At 35.8% G+C, this 13,099-nt stretch overlaps 1 long non-coding RNA gene across 1 annotated transcript in view; it reads right to left on the bottom strand.

Annotated features, from left to right (window-relative positions):
- Positions 1 to 12,581, bottom strand: part of LOC138853876 (uncharacterized) — a 176,337-nt gene extending 163,756 nt beyond the window's left edge. Inside the window, exon 1 of the long non-coding RNA XR_011393079.1 lies at positions 12,492 to 12,581. This is a non-coding gene — a long non-coding RNA (uncharacterized lncRNA). The remainder of the gene's footprint in view (positions 1 to 12,491) is intronic.
- Between the last annotated feature and the right edge of the window lie 518 nt (positions 12,582 to 13,099).

Here is a 13,099-nt window from a genome sequence, read left to right as displayed (position 1 = left end):
TCGACTAACGGCAAATTCAACTATCTCTCTGGAACGGATTAATGCCACTGGTCGAGGGTCCACTGTAATTTCACTAATATCAACTCTACAGCTTATTTATTCATCTAATATGACATAATAAACCATATAAATAACATTGAAACCTGATTTATTCTCTAAAATTAATAAAATATGTAATTCGTGTAGTGGTATGGGCAGCGTCGGCGGTAGACAAGTTTGTCTGGAGACAAGACAAAATACTTCTTGAATATTTCACTATCATCAACTCATCTAATATGACACAACAAACATTATAAATAACACAGAACCTTGATATATACTATAGAATAAATAAAATGTGTCATTATGTAACAGGTGGAGGCACCACAACTGCTCCCTCTTTGTTGTAGTAAACACTGCCATCTACTGATGGCATTTTGAAGCCATCTATTATTATAATTATTATGTAGTACATTATTAATGTATATATGTATTATTCTTATTATTATTATTATTATTATTATACATATTATTATTACAATATAAATAATTTGTAATTTTTATTCACAAAAGAATATAAGATTTACTGTTATGCAGACTACTGCCTTAATGCAATAATTGTATAAATGATGTCAACCCATTCACGACTGCATACTGGAATGGATAGTGACATCATTTGTTTACTCTTGAACATAGCCAAAACAGTCGAACATTTCTTCTACATTGAGCTCAATTTCAAGGTACTTTTCATCGTGAAAGCAATCAAAATCATATCTATGTAATATATTTTCCACTCTATCAAATGAGACCAAAAAAAACGAGAATACAACCATAAAAACCATATGAAAATACCACTAAGGGGCAGCTAATTGCTGAGAAGTGAACTCCATTATTTATGCTCCGATTTCTTTCATTTTTGGTGTATGTTAAGAAGATGCATCTTTCCATCATACATTGCCCAAGTTTCAATAAGATAGTCCAACAAACAAATGAGATCCAATTCCCTAGATCAAGAGCAAGAGCCCCTCACCAGGGTCAAGGAACCTCCCTTGAGGTCTGCTTGCTTGTGGAAATTTCACTCGCGTATGAAAGCAAAAAATCGACCCATCGACTGCTCGTATTTGGAAAAACTCACAAGTGGATGCGCTTGCAAATAGAAGTTCCACTGTATATATGTTTTAGGCCTAGCTCTATTGCTTACTTAATATACTATATGACAGTGTAAACGTGTTATCAGGCTTTTATCTAGGCTACAGTAGTAGCTCGGAACCTAACCTGCTATATAAACAGGGCTCGCCTGTACATTCATCAATTTTCTGACTGTCAGTGTCTGTGCCAGTCAATGTTAATCCTGAAATAAAGTTACTTACTGATGTTTCATCATGGAGACGAAATGAGATCTTACTAGTGTCTTACGGTAATTTACATAAGTTGGTAATGACAAAGGTGTGGTAGTAGTCAGTAGTGTTACTTGTGATTATCCTTGCTTTGAGAGAGCTATTACAATTTATTTAAAATTCTTTATTTATTTTATGAAGTATACAGATAATGTAAATTTACATGTAATAAAATACTGTTAGGCACAAAAGAAAGCCAATAGCATACAGTGCATAAATAACAAAAAGGCACAATACCGTGACTGGAACGATACACAAATAACCCGCACATAAAAGAGAGAAGCTTACGACGACGTTTCGGTCCGACTTGGACCATTGACAAAGTCACACTAACCAGAGGTGGAGCAGGACGGCTATATATAGGCAGGAAGAGGTGGTGGTAGTAGTAGTAGTAATAGTACAAGAATTGTATATAATACCGACAAGATGAAATTAAGACACATGCACAACACCCGGGCATCCCCATCGTAGACGTTTCGCCATCCAGCCAGCCACTGGATGGCGAAACGTCCACAACAAAGACAACCAGATGCCGCACATGTGTCTTAATTTCATCAGTAGTTGTAGTAGTAGTAGAAGAAGAAGAGGTAGTAGTAGTGGTAGTGGTAGAAGTGGGAAATAAGGATGACAAGCCAGTCAAATACAAAGGAAGGGGAGCACTGCAAGAGAGCTAGATGCCCTGACTTAACCTGAATCCTCATTTTTTCTTTTTCTTTTTCTTCTTCCTCTTCCCCTTTCCTCTTTCCTTTTCTCCGCTGGGTTGTCTTTCTCTCTCCTGTCTCGTGTTTCTGTTCCTTCTTCATTTATTTCACCACTTCCCCTTTCACGCACCTCTGTGCGCTTGCTCTCCCTCTGTGAGCATCTAGCTCTCTTGCAGTGCTCCCCTTCCTTTGTATTTGACTGGCTCGTCATCCTTATTTCCCACTTCTACCACTACCACTACTACTACCTCTTCTTCTTCTACTACTACTACTACTACAACTACTGATGAAATTAAGACACATGTGCGGCGTCTGGTTGTCTTTGTTGTGGACGTTTCGCCATCCAGTGGCTGGCTGGATGGCGAAACGTCTATGATGGGGATGCCCGGGTGTTGTGCATGTGTCTTAATTTCATCTTGTCGGTATTATATACAATTCTTGTACTACTACTACTACCACCACCTCTTCCTGCCTATATATAGCCGTCCTGCTCCACCTCTGGTTAGTGTGACTTTGTCAATGGTCCAAGTCGGACCGAAACGTCGTCGTAAGCTTCTCTCTTTTATGTGCGGGTTATTTGTGTATCATACAGTGCATATCAAGCAGATATGGTCAATTAAGGATGTGCTTGTCTCGAAAATTCTTATAGGCTTAGTTGCAGAAGTAAACAGCAAGCAATTGCTCATGTATGTTAAGTCAGCTACTTGAGGGTCTTCTGCTTGGATTAGGTTTATGTTGAAGTTGCTCCAACTGCAACTAGGGGTTTTAAATTTAGCAAATATATATCCACCATGTTCATCCCTGGTGCATGTAGAGTTAATACATGATATGTTGTGGTAGTAGATTTCAGTGCCTCTGCCTATTTGATCAGATCTACAGTTACATATGGTCGTGTATAATAGAACAATTCAAATACATCAGACAGGCATGAAAAAAATTATAATACTCCCTGATGAGCACAGTGCATTTCAAGGACCCCAGTGGAAATACATGTAAGTCACTTTGATTTTTTGGGGATTATCCTAGGTAATTTACACTGTGTGTGATAATTGTACTCGTGTGTACCTATGACTAAATAAACTTACTTGCTTACACAACTTAACCTAACTTAACTAGCCCACTTGTCATCGCTAAAATTAAATGAAGCCCTGGATATGTCACTTATCACAGCTGCCTCAAGGGCTTTGTTTACATTGTAACCCTTAGCTAATTCAATCTGTGTAATGCTGACCCAATACTGTTGTTTCTTTATTGTATACAGAGGCGCTGACCCAATACTGTTGTTTCTTTATTGTATACAGAGGCACAACTTAATATCTAAATTAGTCTTTGCTTTATTAATTTTAAGTTTGTCCAAAATGCTCTGCATATTAAGGGGCTTTCTGCATACACACCTAAATGTCATCTACCTCTGTACAAATATTGTATCATGCTGAAATAAAGAATCTAATCTAATCTAACCTAATTGGTGCAGATTTTTTCAATTTTTCAACAGCATCCAGTACACGAATACTTTTTAACCAAGCAATAAGACTTCTTCCTTGAATATGATGTGTGAATGCAGGTAATCCTGCCGATGTTCTAAAGCCATCAATTAATCTGAAGTTTCTAATATTTCCTTACTAGCAGTGAGTTCTCCCAAACTGTATATAAATTTAACAAGCATTAACCTAACATAATCTAAACAAAATCTAAATTATGTAAATGCCAATGCTCTCACCAATGTTACTAAGTCATCAATCTGTCAGTAGAAATATCCAATACGGCAAACTCTGTATTTAATGGACTAATTGAGGGAGTGAGTTATTACTATATATACAGAACAATAAATTCTAATATCAATCCTGACCTGAAATGCTTTCTTGACAGTTGCAACAGGACTCACAGGCATAATACTAGACACAAAAGTCTCTGATATTCCCTCTGTCTGGCTTAATCTTTGTAAAAACTCAATGTGCATAAAAGGACCCAAAATCTGAACTTCCTACCAGAAATTTTCAGAGCCTCTCTATCTGCTAGCAGCTTCAAAGCTACTGTAAAAAAAAAAAAAAAAAAAAAAAATCCCTAATATATCCTAACAACAAATAAAAATGACAAAATGTGTTAACTATGGTAAATAATTCTCTCAACCACAAATATGTGAAAAACTATAAATTTTTATTTTCATTACATACAGGTCCGCGATCACAAATCCGGCAATCAGTTATTCGGTTCCTTCAGTTATTCGGCACTAATTTTGGCTAGCATAATTTCAAATTTCCAGGGTCGCCACACCAACCTGCTGGTACTGTTTGGTGGCGCTACTTGCTGCATAAGTCATTCCAATTTCTTTTTCTCCATTTATTGTTTTAACCTGCTTACGTAATTTTAGCCCTAGCCATGGTTCCAATGAATAAAAGAAATGCTTCTCATTATGTAAAGCACCTACACAGTACATTATCCATTAAAGATAAGGTGGCTTTGAAGCCACTGTCGGTTGTCATGAGCTCAGTCTCATGAAGCAGGAGAATATGCTTTATTATTACGCTAATATCAACACTACAGCTTATTTGCCTATCACAATTGATCTAATATGACATAAGAAACAATATAAATAACATAAAACATGTTATATACTCCAAAATGAATAATATTTGGCATAACACCAAGCAGTTAGACAATTATGAAGTGGATATGGTAAACAAATACCATTCTCCTATCCTTGTCTTGGGGGCTTATATTAGAGAAAACGGAGTATAGCACAGGGCTAACTATGATATACACTTGTACTCCACCATAAACATAAAACAAAAAAGTTATTTTCTCATTATAGATTATCACACACAGCAGCATATGTGTAGAGAACCTAGGATAATCCCAAAAAAGTCAACGTGGCTTATTTTTAGTACCTGGCTTGGGTTAGCCATATATGATTTTAGGTAAATATTCAATTCCCAGCCAGGGTAGAAACATTAGGCGTGTTTCTTTACACCTGTTGTCTATGTTTACCCATCAGTAAATGGGTACCTGGGTGTTAGTCAACTAGTGTGGGTGTTATCCTGGGACACTGACCTAATTTTCTTGAAATACTCAGCATAACAAGTGCCTTTCTATACAGTAGTATGTCACTGATGTCAGCTAGGCCTGTATACCTTGTACATGTATGTGTAGTAAATAAAGATATTATTATTATTATTATTATTATTATTATTATTATTATTATTATTATTATATTATTATTATTTTCTCAGTTGTTTGTTGGATTATCTTATTCAAACTTGGGCAATGTATGATGGAAAGATACTTCTTCACGTACACCAAAAATGAAAGAAATCAGACCATAAATAGCGGAGTTCAATTCTCAGCCATTATCGGCCGCTTAGCAGTATATTTTTGTATGGTTGTTACGGTTATATTCTCATTTTTTCGGTCTCATTTGATAGAATGAAAGATATATTACAGAAATAGATATGATTTTGATTGCTTTCATGATGAAAAGTACCTTGAAATTGCGCTCACAGTAGCGAAAATGTTCTATTCTTTAGCGAAGCTCAAGAGTAAACAAATGATGTCACAAGAATGGATTGACATTATTTATGCAATTATTACAATAATGCAGTAGTCTGCATAACAGTAAATCTTCTATTTTTTTTTTGTGAATAAAAATTCCAAATGGTAAGCAAGAGTAATATAAGAGGGGCCTGTAACTGTGACTAATGAATAGAGAAAATGTTATTTTAGTGCCAGGAATGTCTGCATTGTTTATTCTGGATCCTATTTTGAAATTGGCATCTGTTGAAATTTGTGTGAAATCGGCCAAATTGCCAATTTCTGACCACTTTATTGGGTAGCTGAAATAAGTGAATGGGCAATTTCTTGTACTCAGTTGACAGACTAGAAGTAAATAAGTTTATTTAGGTATACACAAATACAGTTACAAAGATTATCATACATAGCAGTGTATGTACAGAGAACCTAGGATAATCCAGAAAAGTCAGACAAAGTGACTTATTTCCAGTACCTGGCTTGGGCTTGCCATATATGATTTTTGGTAAATATTTTTTTTCTCAGTTGTTTGTTGGGCTATCTCACTGAAACTTGGGCAATGTATGATGGAAAAATGGTTCTTAACGTACAACAAAAATAGAAAAGACGGACGATAAATAAGGGAGTTCACTTCTCAGCCATTAGCCGCCTCTGCAGTATATTTTCGTATGATTTTTATAGTTGTATTCTCATTTTTTGGACTCATTTTATACAATGGAAGATATATTACAGAAATAGACATGATTTTGATTGCTTTCATAACAAAAAGTACCTTGAAATTGAGCTCAAAGTAGCGGAAATGTTCGATTTTTGCCGATGTTCAATGAACTGTGTAAGTCAAGTTGGTTAATTTTATTAAGTGTATTCTAACCTAACCACTCTGCAATTCGGCAAACTACAGGTTCCAATGATGCCGGATTTGTGATGGAGGACCTGTACTTGTAATCATAATCCAACCTTAACCCTTTGAGGGTATCGGCTGTACTATTAAAGCTTACGACCCAGGGTTTTTGACGTACTAGTACGCCTAAATTCTAGCGCTCTCAAATCTAGTGGAAGCTGGTAGGCCTACATATGAAAGAATGGGTCTATGTGGTCAGTGTGCACAGTATAAAAAAAATCCTGCAGCACACAGTGCATAATGAGAAAAAAAAAAACTTTGACCGTTTTTTTGGAATAAAACAGCGACTTTGCACTGTATTTTCGTATGGTATTTATTGTTGTATTCTAGTTTTCTTGGTCTCATTTTATAGAATGGAAGACATGTTACAGAAATTGAGATGATTTTGACTGGTTTTACAATGAAAAGTACCTTGAAATTGAGCTCAAAGTAGCAGAAATGTTCGATTTTTACCAAAGTTCAAAAGTAAACAAATCATGCCAAGCATCCAATACACGTCAACTGGCGAGTCTAATATTCTTTCGCAAGTGTGCCAATATTATTTATAACATTTTTACACTAATGCAGTAGTCTGCATAACAGTAAATCTTCTATTTTTTGTGAGAATAAAAATTCAAAGTGGAAAGCAAAAGAATGTAAGAGGGGCCTTGAGACGTGACTAATGAACAGAGGAAATGTCATTTTAGTGCCAGGAATGTTTTTCTTGTTTATTCTGGACCCTATTCAGAAATTGGCATCTTTTGAAATTTGTGTGAAATTGGCAAAATTGCTAAATTATGACCACTGTACTGGATAGTTGATATTGATAAATGGGTGGTGTCTTGCACTCATCTGATAGAAAAAATGGAGTTCTAGCGAAATATTCATGTTTTTTGTCAACTAGTACAGTGGAATTGGCCGAAGATGGGGCTCAAAGTGGGCAAAATCGCCGATGTGTAAACATTGCCAAGAACGCTAACTTCGTGAGAGCATAATTCCGTAAGTTTTCCATCAAATTTCAAACTTTTGGTGTCATTATGATCGGGAAATGATTCTCTATCTTTTCAAAAGAGAAAATTATTATTTTTTTTTTAAATTTGGCCGACCCTGAGAACGAGTCTCGGAGAGGGCCTGTCGACCCTCAAAGGGTTAAGCAATAGCTTTCTGCTTGTTTGTTCTTGTAATTCCTAAATGTTGTTGTTTGTATACCCTTAATGTTCTTGTATATAAACAATTAATAGTTATTACCACTGCACTCTTAAATTAGGTTAAGCTTCCTCAAAATGCTCTGTATAACTATGGGCTTTATGCATGCACAACTAAATATCACCCATTTATGTACAAACATTGTATCATGCTGAAATAATAATAATAATAATAGTAGTATTAGTATTATTATTATTAGTAGTATTATTATTAGTGATGAATGGTTTGAAAAACCGACAAGTTGAAGATTGAGACACTTATGCAGCATATGGGAATCTTTATTCAGGAAAAGATTCCCATATGCTGCATAAGTGTCTCAATCTTCATTATTATTAGTACATGTATTAGTATTATTAGTATTAGTATTATTAGTAGTAGTAGTATTATTATTAGTATTATTAGTAGTAGTAGTATTAGTAGTAGTAGTAGTATTAGTAGTATTAGTAGTAGTAGTATTAGTATTATTAGTATTAGTATTATTAGTATTAGTATTATTAGTAGTAGTAGTATTAGTAGTATTAGTATTAGTAGTATTAGTAGTATTAGTAGTAGTAGTAGTATTAGTATTAGTAGTATTAGTAGTAGTAGTAGTATTAGTAGTAGTAGTAGTAGTAGTAGTAGTAGTAGTAGTAGTAGTAGTAGTAGTAGTAGTAGTAGTAGTAGTAGTAGTAGTAGTAGTAGTAGTAGTAGTAGTAGTAGTAGTAGTAGTAGTAGTAGTAGTAGTAGTAGTAGTAGTAGTAGTAGTAGTAGTAGTAGTAGTAGTAGTAGTAGTAGTAGTAGTAGTAGTAGTAGTAGTAGTAGTAGTAGTAGTAGTAGTAGTAGTAGTAGTAGTAGTAGTAGTAGTAGTAGTAGTAGTAGTAGTAGTAGTAGTAGTAGTAGTAGTAGTAGTAGTAGTAGTAGTAGTAGTAGTAGTAGTAGTAGTAGTAGTAGTAGTAGTAGTAGTAGTAGTAGTAGTAGTAGTAGTAGTAGTAGTAGTAGTAGTAGTAGTAGTAGTAGTAGTAGTAGTAGTAGTAAAGATTATTTTGCTGTGACTAACAATGATGAAGAATTCTGCATCCAAAGGACTTTGTTCATTGTTGCCAGATCTATTGACCCAGTGGATTTTATTTCGTATTCCTGAACCTATTCATAATAATAATAATAATAATAATAATAATATTAATAATATTAATAATATTAATAATAATAATAATAATAATAATAATAATAATATAATAATAATATAATAATAATATAATAATATAATAATAATAATAATATAATGATAATAATAATAATCTTTATTTCTACATGTACACGTACAAGGTACACAGGCCTAGCTGACATCAGTGACATACTACTACATATATAGAAAGCCCCTTGTTATGCAGAGCATTCTGGGTATATTAGGTCAATTTTGTCCCCAGGATGTGACCCACACTAGTCAACTAACACCAAAGTACCTATTTTAACCCTTTGACTGTTTCGGCCATATACATACATACGTCTTACAAGCCAGTGTTTCAAACGTATATATACTCAATAATTCTAGTGGCTTCAAATCAAGCAGGAGAAAGTTGGTAGGCCCACATGTGAGAGAATGGGTCTGTGTGGTCAGTGTGCACTGTATATCTTCTATTTTTTGTGTGAATAAAAAAATCAAAATGGAAAGCAAGAGTATAAGAGGGACCTGGAGACATGACTAATGAACAGAGGATGTTATTTTAGTGCCAAGAATGTCTGCAGTGTTTATTCTGGACCCTATTTTGAATTAAATTTCTTACTTTTGGTGTAATTAGCATCGGGAAGATTATCATTTCATAAGAAAAAACTAATTTTTTATTTTTTAAAATATTTTGCAACATAGAATGACAGTTTTAGAAAGGGGCTTGCGACAGTCAAAGGTTAATGACAGGTGAACGTGGACAGCAGGTGTCTTAGGGGAACACGCCCAAATGTTTCCTTCTATACCAGAATCGACCCACAGACCTCAGTGTGGGCCGAGTGTGCTAGCAGTCTAGCTACGGGGTTTACTGTATTTCCCTAATAACAATACTACAGTGGTACCTCGAGTTTCGGACAGTTAACAACTCAAACAATTATGTAAGTGTATTTTTCTAAGTGCTTTTGTAAGTGTATTTTTAGGTGTCTGAAACAGACTAATCTAATTTACATTATTCCTTATGGGAACAAATTCGTTAGGTAATGGCACTCAAACAGCCTTCTGGAACAAATTAAGTTCGTAACTCGAGGTACCACTGTAATATCTTTATTTACTAAAAGTACGTATATGTACATGGTATACAGGCCTAGCTGACATCAATGACATACTACTATACAGAAAGCCCCCTTGTTATGCAGAGCATTTAGAGCAAATTAGGTCCTTGTTCCAGGATGCGACCCACACCAGTCAACTAACACCCAGGTACCCATTTTACCGATGGGTGAACATAGACAACCGGTGTAAAGAAACACGCCCAATGTTTCTACCAGCGCTGGGAATCGAATGCAGACCCTCGCCGTGATTATTATTATAATCAAAATGAAGCGCTAAACCACAAGGGCTATACAGCACCCTCGCCATGAGAAGCAAGAACTTTAGCGATCAGGCCACAAATTTAGTAATATAATCAGACAGCACTAACCTATGAGAAGCCTTGATTGTATTACTGGTTAACTTGTGTTTATATATTAAAAAATCACCAAATCTGTCACTTGTATAACTGGTATTTATAAGAAAAGATTTGTTTGGATTTTTAACCCAGAGGGTTAGCCACCCAGGATATCCCAATAAAGTCAGTGTGTCATTGAGGACTGTCTGTCTTATTTCCACTGTATTCCTTCAATCTTGTTTCCCACGATATGACCTACACCAGTTGACTAACACTCAGGTACTTACATACTGCTAGGTGCACAGGGACAGGTGTAAAGAAACATGCCCATGCTTCCACCTATGTTGGGAATCGAACCCTGAACACTGTGTGCGAGGCAAAAGTGTTGCCTACCGAGCCTGCACTGGAATAACTTGTTGACTTTGGTAATTTGAAAATATGGTGCCTTTGCCACTGTCAGATGCATTACCAATTCAAAGAAAACAATGACTGACAGAAATCAGACAACTATGAGAGAGCTATATCCAAGACGCTACCTTCAGATGAAAATTTATAGAATATAAATGTGGATTTTTTTATTAGTGCAATCTTCTACCCATCAATCATGTTACATGAATTCATGTGTCACATGACTGATCCTATACAAGGAATTAAACTATTATATACAGTATATACAATACATACTTCAAGTGTCTGGCTGTCACCAGCTTTTCATAATTGAATTGTATTGCATTATCCAGATGGCAGGCTTGGTGACTTCTTAAAAGACAGCCATGAGTTCCAACAAAGTAATTTTTGTTTGATTTAGGTTAGGTTAGTGCTGCAGACAGCTTTACCAAGTTTTTACATGGGAGAACTTATTAGCAGCTGGAAAAAATATCGGAGACTTCTAAACAATTGGCTAACATCAGTGAGATTACTGACATTAATTTTCTCAATCAAATGAGGAAACTAGCTCGAATAATGAAATACATATTTAGTTTTGAATCAGGAAAAGCTGTAAACTCATAGGAGTCGTATAGTCCCTGAAGAACGAAAGGCATTTGATCCATGAAAGGGAAAAGCAAGATCAATTCCTTTGACCAAAAGTCCCTGAGCAGCATTAAGGATGAGTGACTGATCACATCACCTATATTTGCCATCTCTATTAGACAAAACATTTATTTAGGAATAAAGATACTTAACTGTTGCATGTGTCTTACTTATCTGCTTGTCAGTATTGTATACCAAGTACCTCAATGGAATTACAGGAACCCCAGTGGAAATAAGTGACCTTAGGGTTACTGTAGCTATTTTACATATTAAACTATGTATGATAATTGTACTTATGTATACCTGTGCCTAAATAAACTTTACTGATCATTATTATAAAAACAACTCCTTGAGGGGTTGACTTATGAAATATGCATCAAGATTAGATCATTTTTTTAACTTACAAATGTAAGTTTTAAGTAGAATTGTTATGATGAAGAAGCACTAAACCCGCAGTGATCATACAGTGCCTGGGGAATGGAAGGTTTGATCCACAGGGGAAGAGTGGCAACAACTGAATGTATCCAGTGTATTTTATTCATCTAATTCCAAAACAATTGCAATTCAAACTTGATCTACATAAAGTTGTGGTCGTCTACAAGTTCAGTATACTTGTAGTCGTGTCAAACTAGTGTAAAAATCTCTCCCTGTACAGCTACTTGTTATTGTGGTACTAAACTTCCCTTCAGTTCCTAGAAAAAACGTGAGGGTTGTTTGTCCTTGTGAGCATCCATGACTAGTGTTACTGCTGTGTCTCAAGCTTTACTGTGTATCAGTGGTGGATGGAGGGAGGCTGAGAGCAAGCAGGTATGTGTGTGTGAGAGCCGGGGAGTTGCTATAATGTTGAGTAGAAGGATAACACAGCCTTCACGTCTATATATGAGCCACAACCACAACCATCTTCACTACCCATAACTCCTTCATATACCCTTTACCACTCAACCGTAATACATCAGCCTTTGCAAAACACTATCAAGTTTAATATTTGCTTTTGACGATAAAAATCTGGGTGCGTGAACAAAGGAAATTTGATAAGATTGCATATCATCCAGGTGAGATAGCCTGCCATGTTGGTCCTCGGAGCCTGGCAACCCATCAACCGCGAGTTTTACCACAGTTATGACCAACATTTGGCACTGTATGGAGCCAATAGGATGGAATAATGCAACATGACACGTACTTGGCTGACCCGGTTGCGGGTTATCCTCTCCGCCTTCTCTATCAGCCATTTTACAGAGCTAACACTCGTTCACCGCAGACACAATCCAAAACTCAACTCTGTATCCCTCCGCCGACCGCATAATAAATTGTCTAGACGATATAATGCGTTTAACAAACTAGATCTCTAGCTATCTATGATACACTATATATACATTGTTTCTCATTTTGAGACAGCTGATTATTCACCTGTTTCTAAATTGAAATTTTGTGTGTTCATTTTCAGCTTTTCATGGAGGTATACCGTGCTAAATATTTTATCCATGTGTGGCACCTGTGACGTCATCTGGCGACATAAACAAATTCCCACGTGGTCAGGCTGACCTGTAGTGACCACGTGACCCGTGTTTCCTCACATTCTACATCTACCTCCTCCCTACAGTCATTCTGCAGTCCATGCTACACTTTATAAACCTTAACAAACTTCTTTTAACATATAACTAATAACGTGCTGCTCAACATTCTCAAACGTTTATGGTTATACTGAAATAAACCAATAAACTAGCACCCACCAGTGCAATGAATTTTGACAATAACTATATTCCCAGTTTGAAAGACATGTCATTCATG

Source organism: Cherax quadricarinatus, chromosome 42, assembly GCF_038502225.1.
Source record: "Cherax quadricarinatus isolate ZL_2023a chromosome 42, ASM3850222v1, whole genome shotgun sequence".
In the NCBI taxonomy this organism is placed as follows: Eukaryota; Metazoa; Arthropoda; class Malacostraca; order Decapoda; family Parastacidae; genus Cherax; species Cherax quadricarinatus.
Note: the sequence above shows the minus strand (reverse complement) of the source record. Positions and strands in the feature narration are given on the sequence as shown.